The sequence below is a fragment of the Rattus norvegicus genome, chromosome 2 (assembly GCF_021556685.1).
Source record: "Rattus norvegicus strain SHRSP/BbbUtx chromosome 2, alternate assembly SHRSP_T2T, whole genome shotgun sequence".
Classification (NCBI taxonomy): domain Eukaryota; kingdom Metazoa; phylum Chordata; class Mammalia; order Rodentia; family Muridae; genus Rattus; species Rattus norvegicus.
Window position 1 is genome coordinate 126,084,832 of NC_141535.1, and position 17,509 is coordinate 126,102,340.

The following is a 17,509-nucleotide window of genomic DNA, read 5'->3' on the forward strand; positions in this document are numbered from 1 at the left end:
TTTGTCGATTCTTGATCTTAGAGCATAAGCCATTGGTGTTTTGTTCAGGAAATTTTTTCCAGTGCCCATGTGTTCCAGATGCTTCCCTAGTTTTTCTTCTATTAGTTTGAGTGTGTCTGGTTTGATGTGGAGGTCCTTGATCCACTTGGACGTAAGCTTTGTACAGGGTGATAAGCATGGATCGATCTGCATTCTTCTACATGTTGCCCTCCAGTTGAACCAGCACCATTTGCTGAAAATGCTATCTTTTTTCCATTGGATGGTTTTGGCTCCTTTGTCAAAAATCAAGTGACCATAGGTGTGTGGGTTCATTTCTGGGTCTTCAATTCTATTCCATTGGTCTATCTGTCTGTCTCTGTACCAATACCATGCAGTTTTTATCACTATTGCTCTGTAATACTGCTTGAGTTCAGGGATAGTGATTCCCCCTGAAGTCCTTTTAATGTTGAGGATAGCTTTAGCTATCCTGGGTTTTTTGTTATTCCAGATGAATTTGCAAATTGTTCTGTCTAACTCTTTGAAGAATTGGATTGGTATTTTGATGGGGATTGCATTGAATCTGTAGATTGCTTTTGGTAAAATGGCCATTTTTACTATATTAATCCTGCCAATCCATGAGCATGGGAGATCTTTCCATCTTCTGAGGTCTTCTTCAATTTCTTTCCTCAGTGTCTTGAAGTTCTTATTGTACAGATCTTTTACTTGCTTGGTTAAAGTCACACCGAGGTACTTTATATTATTTGGGTCTATTATGAAGGGTGTCGTTTCCCTAATTTCTTTCTCGGCTTGTTTCTCTTTTGTATAGAGGAAGGCAACTGATTTATTTGAGTTAATTTTATACCCAGCCACTTTGCTGAAGTTGTTTATCAGCTTTAGTAGTTCTCCTGTGGAACTTTTGGGATCACTTAAATATACTATCATGTCATCTGCAAATAGTGATATTTTGACTTCTTCTTTTCCGATCTGTATCCCCTTGATCTCCTTTTGTTGTCTGATTGCTCTGGCTAGAACTTCAAGAACTATATTGAATAAGTAGGGAGAGAGTGGGCAGCCTTGTCTAGTCCCTGATTTTAGTGGGATTGCTTCAAGTTTCTCTCCATTTAGTTTAATGTTAGCAACTGGTTTGCTGTATATGGCTTTTACTATGTTTAGGTATGGGCCTTGAATTCCTATTCTTTCCAGGACTTTTATCATGAAGGGGTGTTGAATTTTGTCAAATGCTTTCTCAGCATCTAATGAAATGATCATGTGGTTTTGTTCTTTCAGTTTGTTTATATGATGGATCACGTTGATGGTTTTCCGTATATTAAACCATCCCTGCATGCCTGGGATGAAGCCTACTTGATCATGGTGGATGATTGTTTTGATGTGCTCTTGAATTCGGTTTGCCAGAATTTTATTGAGTATTTTTGCGTCGATATTCATAAGGGAAATTGGTCTGAAATTCTCTTTCTTTGTTGTGTCTTTGTGTGGTTTAGGTATAAGAGTAATTGTGGCTTCGTAGAAGGAATTCGGTAGTGCTCCATCTGTTTCAATTTTGTCGAATAGTTTGGATAATATTGTTATGAGGTCTTCTATGAAGGTTTGATAGAATTCTGCACTAAACCCGTCTGGACCTGGGCTCTTTTTGGTTGGAAGACCTTTAATGACTGTTTCTATTTCCTTAGGAGTTATGGGGTTGTTTAACTGGTTTATCTGTTCCTGATTTAACTTCGATACCTGGTATCTGTCTAGGAAATTGTCCATTTCCTGAAGATTTTCAAATTTTGTTGAATATAGGTTTTTATAGTAAGATCTGATGATTTTTTGAATTTCCTCTGAATCTGTAGTTATGTCTCCCTTTTCATTTCTAATTTTGTTAATTTGGACGCACTCTCTTTGTCCTCTCATTAGTCTGGCTAAGGGTTTATCTATCTTGTTGATTTTCTCAAAGAACCAACTTTTGGTTCTGTTGATTCTTTCTATGGTCCTTTTTGTTTCTACTTGGTTGATTTCAGCTCTGAGTTTGATTATTTCCTGCCTTCTACTCCTCCTGGGTGTATTTGCTTCTTTTTGTTCTAGAGCTTTTAGGTGTGCTGTCAAGCTGCTGACATATGCTCTTTCCTGTTTCTTTCTGCAGGCACTCAGCGCTATGAGTTTTCCTCTTAGCACAGCTTTCAGTGTGTCCCATAAGTTTGGGTATGTTGTACCTTCATTTTCATTAAATTCTAAAAAGTTTTTAATTTCTTTCTTTATTTCTTCCTTGACCAGGTTATCATTGAGTAGAGCATTGTTCAATTTCCACGTATATGTGGGCATTCTTCCCTTATTGTTATTGAAGACCAGTTTTAGGCCGTGGTGGTCCGATAGCACGCATGGGATTATCTCTATCTTTCTGTACCTGTTGAGGCCCGTTTTTTGACCAATTATATGGTCAATTTTGGAGAAAGTACCATGAGGAGCTGAGAAGAAGGTATATCCTTTTGCTTTAGGATAGAATGTTTTATAAATATCCGTTAAGTCCATTTGGCTCATGACTTCTCTTAGTCTGTCGACATCACTGTTTAATTTCTGTTTCCATGATCTGTCCATTGATGAGAGTGGGGTGTTGAAATCTCCCACTATTATTGTGTGAGGTGCAATGTGTGTTTTGAGCTTTAGTAAGGTTTCTTTTACGTATGTAGTTGCCCTTGTATTTGGGGCATAGATATTTAGGATTGAGAGTTCATCTTGGTGGATTTTCCCTTTGATGAATATGAAGTGTCCTTCCTTATCTTTTTTGATGACTTTTAGTTGGAAATTGATTTTATTTGATATTAGAATGGCTACTCCAGCTTGCTTCTTTTGACCGTTTGCTTGGAAAGTTGTTTTCCAGCCTTTCACTCTGAGGTAGTGTCTGTCTTTGTCTCCGAGGTGTGTTTCCTGTAGGCAGCAGAATGCAGGGTCCTCATTGCGTATCCAGTTTGTTAATCTATGTCTTTTTATTGGGGAGTTGAGGCCATTGATATTGAGAGATATTAAGGAATAGTGATTATTGCTTCCCTTTATATTCATATTTGGAAGTGAGGTTATGTTTGTGTGCTTTCATTCTCTTTGTTTTGTTGCCAAGACGATTAGTTTCTTGCTTCTTCTAGGGTATAGCTTGCCTCCTTATGTTGGGCTTTACCATTTATTATCCTTTGTAGTGCTGGATTTGTAGAAAGATATTGTGTAAATTTGGTTTTGTCATGGAATATCTTGGTTTCTCCATCAATGTTAATTGAGAGTTTTGCTGGATACAGTAACCTGGGCTGGCATTTGTGTTCTCTTAGGGTCTGTATGACATCAGTCCAGGATCTTCTGGCCTTCATAGTTTCTGGCGAGAAGTCTGGTGTGATTCTGATAGGTCTGCCTTTATATGTTACTTGACCTTTTTCCCTTACTGCTTTTAATATTCTTTCTTTATTTTGTGCGTTTGGTGTTTTGACAATTATGTGACGGGAGGTGTTTCTTTTCTGGTCCAATCTATTTGGAGTTCTGTAGGCTTCTTGTATGTCTATGGGTATCTCTTTTTTTAGGTTAGGGAAGTTTTCTTCTATGATTTTGTTGAAGATATTTACTGGTCCTTTGAGCTGGGAGTCTTCACTCTCTTCTATACCTATTATCCTTAGGTTTGATCTTCTCATTGAGTCCTGGATTTCCTGTATGTTTTGGACCAGTAGCTTTTTCCGCTTTACATTATCTTTGACAGTTGAGTCAATGATTTCTATGGAATCTTCTGCTCCTGAGATTCTCTCTTCCATCTCTTGAATTCTGTTGGTGAGGCTTGTATCTACAGCTCCTTGTCTCTTCTTTTGGTTTTCTATATCCAGGGTTGTTTCCATGTGTTCTTTCTTGATTGCTTCTATTTCCATTTTTAATTCCTTCAACTGTTTGATTGTGTTTTCCTGGAATTCTTTCAGGGATTTTTGCGATTCCTCTCTGTAGGATTCTACTTGTTCTCTAAGGGAGTTCTTCATGTCTTTCTTGAAGTCCTCCAGCATCATGATCAAATATGATTTTGAAACTAGATCTTGCTTTTCTGGTGTGTTTGGATATTCCATGTTTGTTTTGATGGGAGAATTGGGCTCCGATGCTGCCATGTAGTCTTGGTTTCTGTTGCTTGGGTTCCTGTGCTTGCCTCTCGCCATCAGATTATCTCTAGTGTTACTTTGTTCTGCTATTTCTGACAGTGGCTAGACTGTCCTATAAGCCTGTGTGACAGGAGTGCTGTAGACCTGTTTTCCTCTCTTTCAGTCAGTTATGGGGACAGAGTGTTCTGCTTTCTGGCGTGTAGTTTTTCCTCTCTACAGGTCTTCATCTGTTCCTGTGGGCCTGTGTCTTGAGTTCACCAGGCAGCTTTCTTGCAGCAGAAAATTTGGTCTTACCTGTGGTCCCGAGGCTCAGGTTCGCTCGTGGGGTGCTGCCCACAGGCTCTCTGCAGCGGCAGCAACCAGGAAGACCTGTGCCACCCCTTCCGGGAACTTCAGTGCACCAGGGTTCCAGATGGTCTTTGGCTTTTTCCTCTGGCGTCCGAGATGTGTGTGCAGGGAGCAGTCACTTCTGGTTTCCCAGGCTTGTCTGCCTCTCTTAAGGTTTAGCTCTCCCTCCCACGGGATTTGGGTGCAGAGAACTTTATCCGGTCTGTTTCCTTCAGGTTCCGGTGGTGTCTCAGGCACAGGGGTCCTGCCGCTCCTGGGCCCTTCCCCACGGGAGCCCAGAGGCCTTATACAGTTTCCTCTTGGGCCAGGGATGTGGGCAGGGGTGAGCAGAGTTGGTGGTCTCTTCCGCTCTGCAGCCTCAGGAGTGCCCACCTGACCAGGCGGTTGGGTCTCTCTCTCACCGGGTCTGGGAGCAGAGAGCTGCTGCGGGCCGGGATCCGCGGGTGTGGGACTTCCGGTAAACACAGAACGTGCCCGGTCCTAGAGAAATTCTGCTTTCCTGTGTCCCAAGCTCACCAGGCAGCTTTCTTGCAGCAGAAAATTTGGTCTTACCTGTGGTCCCGAGGCTCAGGTTCGCTCGTGGGGTGCTCCCCACGGGCTCTCTGCAGCGGCAGCAACCAGGAAAACCTGTGCCGCCCCTTCTCATTGGTTTTAAATGTGTAAATATGCTCTACTTGCCTTGGTCATAGATTGTTGGCTTTTAAGTTATTGGATATGGTTAAAAAGGTATAATATTGGTAACAGAAAGTTGACATAAAGCTGGTAATTTGGATGGAGTCATTCTAGACAACATGTGGCATGAGCCAACCTAGGGAAACAGGTCTAAATTGAGATAATATTTTTATGGAATTCTTATTCTAGAAACCAGGCTTCTAAAAGAATTTAGGACAATGTCTCTTTGTTGAGGTACTGGAGACTACACCATCGTGCGTTCATATATAGGAATTGGCAGTCAAACTTTGTACTAGATTGTTGGAGGTCGAGTTTTGCTTTCCAAAGTTGTGGTTTGCCCTGAAGCTATCTGTATTTTAATGCTAATTCCACTGCCCCAAGAACAACTGCCTAGTCAGTACTCAGAACTCAGGTGACTTCCCAAAGTTGTGGTTGTGCTCTGGTGTTACAAGGAGAATTTAAGGATCGTGATTAAGGATTGCCAATGTTACACTGACTAACTCAAACTTATTTTTAATTAAGAAAAAAATCAAACAGGTAGAGATTGTTACAGGATTTATGAAGGATTGATGAGGTTTTAGAACTTGTGAGAGCATTACAGCCAGTTTGCTTAGTCCAACTGCCACTTCAAGATAGATTTAGAGGATTGATTTTGAGTTTTCATTTCGTGAGCTTGCTTATAGTTTTAGAGAGCCCATAAAGTGATATCATTAGGAATGGCTAATAGCCTTATATAATTTTGTTGCTTCTTCAATGTAAGAAGTTAGAACTTTAAGTCTTTCAGCGTGTATGGAAATTTTTACTACAAACCTTTGCTCTCAAAATGAGCTTTAATATTTGGGGAGTAGCTGTTAGACTACTCCAGAAAAGAATATTTGAAGCTAATTTTAAGCTACTAAGGATACGTTAATTGGCTAAGTACCTCACCTTACCAGAGGACTTAAGCCTTTGTTATCCACATTAGTGGTAAAGCTTCAGTTGTGTTAATACAAAATTGTAGGCTAGAGTCAGGGAAGTATTTTAAAAAGAAACTTGGTGAAACTTACCTTATTCCAAACAACAGTAAATTGGTTATTACAAAATACTGATATTTGGCCTATTACATATACAAATTTTTCAGACAAAATTGATAATTTTACTCTTTACATGCTTTTTTACTTCCTATATATTTTTGCATACAACCCATAGGAAATGCGCTTAGTGTATTTATAGGTGGTTCATCTAATGAAAAGGCTACATATATGGTTGGATCACTTGTTTGTTCTCTTGAGTTTCTATTGCTTCAACACAGATTATTAAATTCCGTAGTTTAGCCACTGTTTTTAAATCAAGCTTTCAATTCACATACTGATAGCCAATGTGTGGCTTGTGGTTTACAATTGATTTCAATTACTTAATGCTTTATTAGAGACAGGTTTTCTACTTAAAATCAGTGAGTGATTTCAGTGTGAATTGTCTGACAACTCACTGTCCTTTCAGTGCTCTGGCTCAGACAACTAAACAAAACCATAGACCCAGCTCTTTGAAAATGGTAATGGAGTTGATAACACACCCTCATGAAAAGAGGAAAACTCCATTTGCTTACTTTCAATTCCCAGCCTCGCCCTGCCAGCTCAGGGATTTCTAGTAAGACTAAAATCTAGACAATATTTACGGGTTTTGACATTTCTAATTAATGCTTATGTTTAGGTAAATAAAGCTGGTGAGGGGCTGGAGAGATGGCTTAGTGGTTAAGAACACTAAGTACTGTTCCTTAATAGACCATTTAAGAACTCAAACTGGATTGCCTAGATTCCTTAACAAGGGAGGACAATGATACCAGACAGATTATAGGCCTTACATAGGAACAATTAGAAAAAAAATCTCATTCTTTATATATCCAAAACAATAATGCTGGGGACAATATTTTGGTATACAAGTCAATTTATAAATACAAGTGCTCAGTGTCCTCAATTTAATCCTCGAGGACTTACCTTAATAAATAATATCTTTACTGTATATTAATAAATAAAAAGGGGGAGTTATCCCTGTATGCTAAATAATGCTCCTTTTATTTCAATTTTAAAATTTGGATGCCAAAGTTTATGGCACCCTACAACTAGGCATACTTCTGCCTAGGTGAAATAGAGAGACCCACATATTGACATGATCCTGTCCAGATATTTTATATGGGGAAGAGGGAATGTTTGTGTTTTTTCTACAGAATGCTACAAGAGTGTGCCAGCTGCCTGAGTGGCTGGTGAGACTTGCTGATCCTGGGAGCATGAAGATTCAGCTCTCCTGGTTCGGGTCCCTGAAGTCATTCCTGTGCCCTTAAGAGGAAGATGGAAGATCCCCCCTCATTTTTTGTCATCACAGAAATTCTGGTGTTGCTTCAGTCAGTGTGTCCCATCCCACTGTGGCCTACGCTCAGGCCCTCTGTGCACTGCTGCTTGCTGGAGAAGACTGGACTCCGTTACCCCTGTCCTCCTCATTCCCCTGGTGACTTTTGCTGCCTTAACTGGTGTTGTCATTTTACAGACTGTAGCTTTACAGGAATGCCACCTGCGTAAAGCTGCTGTGGACTGGGGAACACTGCCCTGGTTGTACAGATCTCAGAAATGGTTCCATTTTCTGCTGGTTGTTCCAGAGAAAAACGACTGATCCTGAACTGTCCTGGAAAAGACCTTGACACTTTCGCTGCTATTGTAGCAGCCATTACTGCTGCAGACATTGTGTCTGCAGTGTCTGGAGTTATCCTCCCCCGATCTATTGTTAGACAAACACAGTGGGTGAACTTTCTGGAGTAGTTACTAACAATTGGGAATTCTAAAATTTTATTATAGGAGTGGCTTGACTACGGCCCTTGATGGTAGCAGCTGAGGAGGACCAAATGAGGTGCCCACTACTTATCGGGAGTGGCTCTGTTTGGCGCAGCCCTATGCTGTGGATTAGTGTTCATGCTATGGTTGGTTTGCAAACTCAGATCTCAACAGAAACGTGACAAGGCCGTTATCACTCAAGCACTTGTGGCCATTGAACAAGGGGCCTCCCCTAAAATTTGGCTATCTATCTTCAAAAATTAGTTGGTATCTGAGTTCTCTGCTCTTGCCCCCCATGGATCTGTGGATCCATTGCACTGGGATGAGAGAGACTCTCTCTCGGTATCTGAGTTCCCTGCTCTTGCACCCCATGGATCTGTGGATCCATTGCACTGGGATGAGAGAGACTCAATGATCCTTTGATCAGCCCTTCCACATTGCTGAGGTTTCCTCATTGCACGCGATAGGGTGATCATGATAAAATAAATAATAAGGGGGAGATGTAGAGGGCCGCTATAACATTTGCCACCACAAGATGGCGCTGGCTTCCACTGCGCACCATGTGGAAGGCCAGGATAGCTTCCGCCATTACAAGATGGCTCTGGCCTCCGCCGTGCCAGCCGACTTCCTTTCAGGAAGTTAACTGTGTGCGCATGTACAAGAGTGTCTTCGTGCCAGGTCTTTGCCCACTCCGGGTCGTGCCTAATGAGATCATGGGTAAGCGACCAATCAGGTGTGGATGTGCCGCGCTAGGGTGTATATAAGCCGCGCCATGCGGGCGTGCGGGGCTTCTCCTTAAGATTGAATAAAAGTTTTGGCTGCAGCAAGGATTCGTATGTCCCCGCGTGTTTTCTTGCTGGCGAGACAGCGCGGGACAGTGACCCACATGGCAAGAGCTGGCTGGCATCATGTGGTCAAACACACAGCCTATGCTGAGTGACTGCAACCCCGCCTCTGCCTGTGGATGCTGCTGTTGGCTGCCACTGTGGCCTGCAACACATAGCAGTGGGGTGGTGGGCAGCAGGGCGGGTAGTCATGGGGAGATCAAATTCCATGTACGGGTCACCAATGTTGGGGTCGAAATCTTGGCTCACCTCCCAACAGACCACACCAAGCCAACATGGTTCCACATGGAGAGGTTAAGTGAGAGAAGAAGAGTAGAAGAGGAGAGAAGTATAGACCAGCCATGAGCACATGAGGGAAAGGCGGGAGGAGAATGGGGAGAGAAGGGACAAAGGGAAGAGGGCAGGAGAGCAGAGAAGAGAGCAAGAGAATGAGGAGGGAACAAGCAGCTACCTTTATAGTGTCGGGCATGCCTGGCTGTTGCCAGGTAACTATGGGGGTGGAGCTTAGACAGAATACCAACACCAGGGACAACCAGATGGCTAAAAGGCCAGCATGAGAGCATAATGAATAACAGCCAGAGCACAGCTATCACACTACACAAGCCCTATACATCCCAAAACAGCTGAAGCACAAAAAGGACCTTAAATCCAATCTTTCGAAAATGATAGAAGCCTTTCCTTTCAAACAGGAAATCCTTAAATCCCTTGAAGAAATACAAGCAAATATAACTGTCGCTTCCGTCTCCATCCCGCAGAAAGGAGCGACACCATGACGTTCTTCTCAAAGCAGTTTATTCAGGAACCTTTCTTTCTGCATGCAAGCACCAATCTCTCTTTTCTTCCCTTCCTCCCGAGCACACTCCCTTATATCCTCCCTCAACTCCGCCTCCTCATTTCAGACTGCGAAGTCTCAGTTCATAGGTCCATGTCACATGGCCTGATCTCGAGTCATGGCGGGCCTGCGCAGCTCTCACAATGGATGTGGCTAGTTTCAGGTGTGTGAGGAAGTCAGGTGCTAGTCATGAGACTTAGCTGCAGTCCCGGGCGCCATCTTGGGACTGCCGCCACACCCGCTCCCCACATCCTTTGTGACTGTATAGCTCAGAATGGCTCCCTACATATAACCAAACAGGTGAAGGAAATGAATAAAACTGTCCAAGACCTGAAAATGTTAATGAAGCAACAAAGAAAAAAAAAATCGACAGTTTCCTTGAGAGGAATAGCCTAGGTAAGAGAATAGAAAATACACATGCAAGCATCAGCAACAAAATGCAAAAGTTGGAAGAGAGAATCTCAGGCATAGAAGATACGATAGAACAAATCAATACATCAGTCAATGAAAATGGAAAATCTAAAAAAGTTCTGAAACAAAACATCCTGGAAATTTGGGGCACTATGAAAAAACCAAACCTAAGAATAATAGGAATAGAATAAGGCGGAGATTCACAATTCTAAGGCTCAGAAAATATTTTCAACAAAATTGTAGAAGAAAATTTGCCAACCTAAAGAAAGATATGCCCTGGCCCGCAGCAGCTCTCTGCTCCCAGACCCGGTGAGAGAGAGACCCAACCGCCTGGTCAGGTGGGCACTCCTGAGGCTGCAGAGCGGAAGAGACCACCAACACTGCTCACCCCTGCCCACATCCCTGGCCCAAGAGGAAACTGTATAAGGCCTCTGGGCTCCCGTGGGGGAGGGCCCAGGAGCGGCAGGACCCCTGCCAGAGACACCGCCGGACCCTGAAGGAAACAGACCGGATAAACAGTTCTCTGCACCCAAATCCCGTGGGAGGGAGAGCTAAACCTTCAGAGAGGCAGACAAGCCTGGGAAACCAGAAGTGACTGCTCCCTGCACACACATCTCGGAAGCCAGAGGAAAAAGCCAAAGAACATCTGGAACCCTGGTGCACTGAAGCTCCCGGAAGGGGCGGCACAGGTCTTCCTGGTTGCTGCCGCTGCAGAGAGCCCCTGGGCAGCACCCCACGGGCGAACCTGAGCCTTGGGACCACAGGTAAGACCAAATTTTCTGCTGCAGGAAAGCTGCCTGGTGAACTCAAGACACAGGCCCACAGGAACAGCTGAAGACCTGTAGAGAGGAAAAACTACACGCCCGAAAGCAGAACACTCTGTCCCCATAACTGACTGAAAGAGAGGAAAACAGGTCTACAGCACTCCTGACACACAGGCTTATAGGACAGTCTAGCCACTGTCAGAAATAGCAGAACAAAGTAACACTAGAGATAATCTGATGGCGAGAGGCAAGCGCAGAAACCCAAGCAACAGAAACCAAGACTACATGCCATCAACGGAGCCCAATTCTCCCACCAAAACAAACATGGAATATCCAAACACACCAGAAAAGCAAGATCTAGTTTCAAAATCATATTTGATCATGATGCTGGAGGACTTCAAGAAAGACATGAACACACTTAGGGAAGCACAGGAAAACATTAATAAACAAGTAAAAGCCTACAGAGAGGAATCGCAAAAATCCCTGAAAGAATTCCAGGAAAACACAATCAAACAGTTGAAGGAATTAAAAATGGAAATAGAAGCAATCAAGAAAGAACACATGGAAACAACCCTGGATATAGAAAACCAAAAGAAGAGACAAGGAGCTGTAGATACAAACTTCACCAACAGAATACAAGAGATGGAAGAGAGAATCTCAGGAGCAGAAGATTCCATAGAAATCATTGACTCGACTGTCAAAGATAATGTAAAGCGGAAAAGATCTTTACCAATCCTACAACAGATAGAGGCCTTATATCCAAAATATACAAAGAACTCAAGAAGTTAGACCGCAGGGAAACAAATAACCCTATTAAAAAATGGGGTTCAGAGCTAAACAAAGAATTCACAGCTGAGGAATGCCGAATGGCTGAGAAACACCTAAAGAAATGTTCAACATCTTTAGTCATAAGGGAAATGCAAATCAAAACAACCCTGAGATTTCACCTCACACCAGTGCGATTGGCTAAGATAAAAAACTCAGGTGACAGCAGATGCTGGCGAGGATGTGGAGAAAGAGGAACACTCCTCCATTGCTGGTGGGATTGCAGACTGGTAAAACCATTCTGGAAATCAGTCTGGAGGTTCCTCAGAAAATTGGACATTGAACTGCCTGAGGATCCAGCTATACCTCTCTTGGGCATATACCCAAAAGATGCCTCAACATATAAAAGAGACACGTGCTCCACTATGTTCATCGTAGCCTTATTTATAATAGCCAGAAAATGGAAAGAACCCAGATGCCCTTCAACAGAGGAATGGATACAGAAAATGTGGTACATCTACACAATGGAATATTACTCAGCTATCAAAAACAACGAGTTTATGAAATTCGTAGGCAAATGGTTGGAACTGGAAAATATCATCCTGAGTGAGCTAACCCAATCACAGAAAGACATACATGGTATGCACTCATTGATAAGTGGCTATTAGCCCAAATGCTTGAATTACCCTAGATCCCTAGAACAAACGAAACTCAAGACGGATGATCAAAATGTGAATGCTTCACTCCTTCTTTAAATGAGGAAAAAGAATACCCTTGGCAGGGAAGGGAGAGGCAAAGATTAAAACAGAGACTGAAGGAACACCCATTCAGAGCCTGCCCCACATGTGGCCCATACATATACAGCCACCTAATTAGACAAGATGGATGAAGCAAAGAAGTGCAGACCGACAGGAGCCGGATGTAGATCGCTCCTGAGAGACACAGCCAGAATACAGCAAATATAGAGGCGAATGCCAGCAGCAAACCACTGAACTGAGAATAGGTCCCCTATTGAATGAATCAGAGAAAGAACTGGAAGAGCTTGAAAGGGCTCGAGACCCCAAAAGTACAACAATGCCAAGCAACCAGAGCTTCCAGGGACTAAGCCACTACCTAAAGACTATACATGGACTGACCCTGGACTCTGACCCCATAGGTAGCAATGAATATCCTAGTAAGAGCACCAGTGGAAGTGGAAGCCCTGGGTCCTGCTAAGACTGAACCCCCAGTGAACTAGTCTATGGGGGGAGGGCGGCAATGGGGGGAGGGTTGGGAGGGGAACACCCATAAGGAAGGGGAGGGGGGAGGGGGATGTTTGCCCCGAAACCGGGAAAGGGAATAACACTCGAAATGTATATAAGAAATACTCAAGTTAATAAAAAAAATAAAATAAAATTAAAAAAAAATAAAAAGAAAGATATGCCTATAAACATACAAGAAGTTTATAGAACACCAAATAGATTGGACCAGAAAAGAAAATCCTCCTGTCACATAATAATCAAATCACTAAATTTAGAGAGCAAAGAAAGAATATTAAAAGCTACAATAGAAAAAGGACAGGAAACATATAAATACAGACCTACAAGAATTAAACTGTACTTCTCAACAGAGACCCTAAAAGCCAAAAGGGCCTGGACAGATGTTTTGAAGTCTCTAAGAGACCATAGATAGAAATCCAGACTAATATACCCAGCAAAACTCTCAATCACCATAGATGGAGAAAACAAGATATTCTATGACAAAACCCTATCTATCCACAAATCCAGCCCTACAGAAAATACCATTAGGAAAACTCCAACCCAAGGATGTTAACTACTCTCTCTCTCTCTCTCTCTCTCTCTCTCTCTCTCTCTCTCTCTCTCTCTCTCTCTCTCACACACACACACACACACACACACACACACTCACAACAAAATCAATTTAATAGAAATTAAGAATTATTGGTCATTAATACCACGCAACATTAGAGGATTCAATTTCCCAACAAAAAGGCACAGGCTAAAAGAATGGATGCAAAAATGGGATCAAATATTTGCTTGCATAAAAGAAACACACCTCAGCATCAAAGATAGTCATGGCTGGAAAAGATTTTCCAAGCAAAGGGTCCCAAGAAACAAGCTGGTATAGCCATTCTAATATCTAATAAAATAAACTTCCAACAAAAATTATTCAAAAGAGACAGGGAAGAACACTTCATGCTCATTAAAGGAAAAAAAATCCACCAAGATGATGTCTCAATTCTGAATATCTATGCCCCAAATGCAAGGGCACCCACATTTATAAAAGAAACATTACTAAAATTTAATCATACCTTGAACCACACACATTCATAGTGGAAAACATCAACACCCCATTCTTACCAATGGGCAGGTCATTCATACAGAAACAAAATAGAGAAATAGTGAAACCAACAGATGTTATGAATCAAATTGGACCTAAGAGTTATCTACAAATCATTGATCCTAAAACAAAATAATATACCTTCTTCTCAGCACCTCACAAAACCTTCTCCAAAACTGACCATATACATAGTCACCAAGCAAGGCTCAATAGATATAAAAAATTTGAAATAACCTCCTGTATCTTATCATACCACCATGGTTTTAAGCTAGAATTCAACCACAACAGAAATAAGGGAAAGCCTACAAACTTAATAGAAAGTGAACAACTCTCTACTCAATTACTACTTGGTCAAAAAGAAAAAAGAATCTAAAGACTTTCCAGAATTTAATGAATAGACAATATTCCCCAACTTATGGGACACAATGAGAACAGTGCTAAGAGGGAAGTTAGAGAGATCTCATACTAATGACTTTACAGCATATTTGAAAAGCACTATAACAAAAAAGAAGCAAACACATCCAAGAAGTGTAGACTTCAGAAAATAATGAAATGCAGGGCTGAAATCAGTAAATTAGAAACAAAGAGAACAATAAAAAGAATCATTGAAATCAAGTGTTGGTTCTATGAGAAAATCAACATGATAGATAAACTCTTAGCCAGCTAACTAAAAGGCAGAGCGATGGTACCCAAATTAAGAAAATCAGAAATGAAAAGGGAGACATTAACAATGGACACTGACAAAATTCAAAGAATCATTAGGTCTTACTTCAAAAGCCTCTACTTAACAGAATTTGAAAATCTAAATAAAATGGATGATTTTCTGGACAGATACCAATTATCAAAGCTAAATCAAGATTAGGTAAACTACCCAAGTAGTATCATAACTCTTAAGGAAATAGAAACAGCCATTAAAAGTCTCCCAATCAAAAAATCACAGGGTCAGATGGTTTTAGTACAGAATTCTACAAGACTTTCAAAGAAGAACTAATACCAATTCCCCTCAAATGATTTCACAAAATAGAAACAGAAGGAACACTGCCAAAATCATTTTATGAGATCACAATCACCCTGATATCTAGACCACACAAAGACTCAACAAAGAAGGAGAACTTTAGATCCAGTTCCCTTATGAACATTGATGCAAAAATACCCAATAAAGTATTTACAAATCAAACTCAAGAACAAAAACATCATCTACCTTGATCAAGTAGGTTTTAACCCAAGGATGCAGGGTTGGTTCAAAACATGAAAATCTACCAATGTAATCTACAATGTAAATGAAAGAAATCCTGCTTATTCATTTCATTAGATGCTGAAGAACTGTTGACAAAATCCAACATCCCTTCATGAGAAGTCTTAGAATGATCAGGGATACAAGGATTATACCTAAACACAATGAAGGCAAGCCAATAGACAACCTCAAATTAAATGGAAAGAAACAAAGTAATTCCACTAAAATTAAGGACAAGACAAGGCTTCCCATTCTCTCCTTATCTATTCACTATAGTACTTGAAGTTTTAGCTATAGCAATAAGACAACTAAAGGAGATCAAAGTCATACAAATTAGAAAGGAAGAAGTCAAAGTATCACTATTCTCATAGATATGACAGTATATATAAATGACCCCAAAAATTCTACCAGATAACTCATATGACTGATAAACACCTTCAGCAATGTGGCTGAATACAAAATTAGCTGCAAAAAATCTCTAGCTCTCCTTTATACAAATAATATATTTGGCTGAGAAAGAAATTAGGGAAACAACACCCCCACACCTGGCATGAATAATGTATCTCTGTGTAAGTCTATCCAAGCAAGTGAAAGAACTTCAAGTCCTTGAGGAAAAAAATTGAAGATATTAAAAGATGGAAAGATCTCCCATCTTCAGAGATTGGTAGAATTAACATAGTAACACCATACTAATAGCAATCTACATAATCAACACAATTCCCATCAAATTTACAACATAATTCTTTGCAGACTTTGAAAGAGCAATGCTCAACAATAAAAACCAAGTTAGGTACAGCAGTCTTGTACTATTAAAAAGGTGTACTACAAAGCAATAGGTATAAAAGCTTAATGGTATTAGCATAAAGACAAACATATCAATCAGTGAAATTGAATTGAAAACCCAGAAGTAAACTCACACACCTACAGATAGTTAATTTTTGGCAACAAAGCCAAAACTATATAGTGGAAAAGAGCATCTTTAACAAGTGGTGCTGGTTTAACTGGGTGTCTGCATGTAGATGAATGCAAAGAGATCCGTATCTACCACCCTGCATAAAACTCAAGTCCAAGTGGATCAAAAACCTAAACATAATACTTACTACAATAAATCTGATAGAAGAGAAATTGGGAAGAACTTTTGTAGGGAGCCATTCTGAGCTATACAGTCACAAAGGATGTAGGGAGCAGGTGTGGCGGCAGTCCCAAGATGGCGCCCGGGACTGCAGCTAAGTCTCATGACTAGCACCTGACTTCCTCACACACCTGAAACTAGCCACCTCCATTGTGAGAGCTGCACAGGCATGCCATGACACAAGATCAGGCCATGTGATGTGGACCTATGAACTGAGACTACGTAGACTGGACTGATGGGGCGTGGTTACAGTTTATTATGAGGGAGTGTGCTTGAAGGAGGAAAAAGGGAAGAAAAGAGAGATTGCTGCTTGCATGCAGAAAGAAAGGTTCCTGAATAAACTGCTTTGAGAAGAACGTCGTAGTGTCGCTCCTTTCCTGCTGATCAGGGTTGGAAGCAACAAGTAATACCTTTGCTGAAAATTCTATTAGATCTGTACTGCATTTTAATTGGGTTATTTGATTTGTTGACATCTAATTTCCTGAATTATTTATATATTTTGGACATCAACCTCATGAGTAGGGTTGGGGAAGATCTTTCCCCACTCTGTGAACTGCAGTTTTATCTATTGACAGTGTCCTTTGCCTTGCAGCAGATTTTCAATTTCATAAGGTCCCATCTATTAAGCATCGGTGTTAGTGCCTGAGCTATTGGTATTCTGTAAAGGAAGTTGTTTCAGGAACCTTTTAGCATGCAAACAGCAACAGTCTCTCTCCAACCCCCGAGCCCACTCCCTTATAACCTCCCTCAACTCCGCCTCAACCGTCCAGTCTTCATAACCTCCGTTCATAGGTCCATGTCACATGGCCTGATCTATCATCATTCTGCGCCTGCGCAGCTCTCACGATGGGGTGTGGCTTACTTTCAGGTCCTAGTTGTAAGACTCGGCAGCAGTCCCGGGCGCCATCTTGGGATTGCCGCTACACCTGCTTCCCACATCTCCCCCTTCTTTATATTTTTGGCCGAGAGAATGCCTGTCTTAGGTTGCCCCCTGCAGCAATGCCCCTTACCCGTCATCGGGAGACAAACAGCTTAGGTTTGATCCCTGTCTTAGGTTGGTGACACGCCCAGGGAGTCTTACCCATCATTGACTACTTCTCTAGCATACCAAGCCACACTTAAGGAGACTGTCCTGTCTCCACTGCTGCAAAAGCCTGAATCATTAAGGCTTGAGTTCTGCATTAATGAAACCGCATACGGCAAATGCACCAAAAGGCCAGGACGCTCATAAGAATCAGGCACAGGGCGAGTCCAGCGAGTCCTGCCCATTCGTT

At 41.6% G+C, this 17,509-nt stretch overlaps 1 protein-coding gene across 2 annotated transcripts in view; it reads left to right on the forward strand.

Annotated features, from left to right (window-relative positions):
• C2h4orf33 (similar to human chromosome 4 open reading frame 33) overlaps positions 1-8,741 on the forward strand; it is a 77,181-nt gene extending 68,440 nt beyond the window's left edge. Inside the window, exon 10 of one of the 2 annotated variants that reach the window (XR_015665297.1) lies at positions 7,315-8,741. The gene's annotated coding sequence lies outside the window, so the exon portion shown is untranslated. The remainder of the gene's footprint in view (positions 1-7,314) is intronic. The other variant, XR_015665298.1, reaches the window with a different exon arrangement.
• Positions 8,742-17,509: the final 8,768 nt, after the last annotated feature.